The sequence below is a fragment of the Solanum stenotomum genome, unplaced genomic scaffold, assembly GCF_019186545.1.
Source record: "Solanum stenotomum isolate F172 unplaced genomic scaffold, ASM1918654v1 scaffold17909, whole genome shotgun sequence".
Classification (NCBI taxonomy): domain Eukaryota; kingdom Viridiplantae; phylum Streptophyta; class Magnoliopsida; order Solanales; family Solanaceae; genus Solanum; species Solanum stenotomum.
The window spans coordinates 1-488 of NW_026024782.1; the positions used below are offsets into that span (position 1 = coordinate 1).

Consider the following 488-nt stretch of genomic DNA (forward strand, 5'->3'; position numbering starts at 1 on the left):
TACCAACGCCCTAGCCTGCAACCCGCCGACCTAGCCCCCACGCGCACCGACGCATGACGCCCCTCGTCACGCCCATCCTCAACGCCCCCATCACCTGTCCTAACGACGTCGTTTCTACAAAAAATAAATAAATATATTTTTTCAACTACACGATCGAATTTCGACAAAAAGGAAGGATGCAACACGAGGACTTCCCTGGGGGTCACCCATCCTAGTACTACTCTCGTCTAAGCACGCTTAACTTCGTAGTTCTGATGGGATCCGGTGCGTTAGTGCTGGTATGGTCGCATCCATCATTCATAGCACTCTAAATTCTATTAAGCACCTCCTTCCTCCCAACGCCCTAGCTGTCCCCCCGCCTACATAGCCTCCGCGCGCACCGACGCATGACGCCCCCCGTCACGCACATCCTCAACGCCCCCATCACATTTCCTAACGACGTCGTTCCTGCAAAAAAATTAATAAATATATTTTTTCAATTACACGAC

The 488-nt window shown here is 51.2% G+C and overlaps 1 non-coding gene across 1 annotated transcript; it reads right to left on the minus strand.

Moving 5' to 3' along the window:
- Nucleotides 1-173: 173 nt before the first annotated feature.
- On the minus strand, nucleotides 174-292 carry LOC125850585 (5S ribosomal RNA). Its single transcript, XR_007444827.1, has one exon. It is a non-coding gene; the product is annotated as a 5S ribosomal RNA (ribosomal RNA).
- Nucleotides 293-488: the final 196 nt, after the last annotated feature.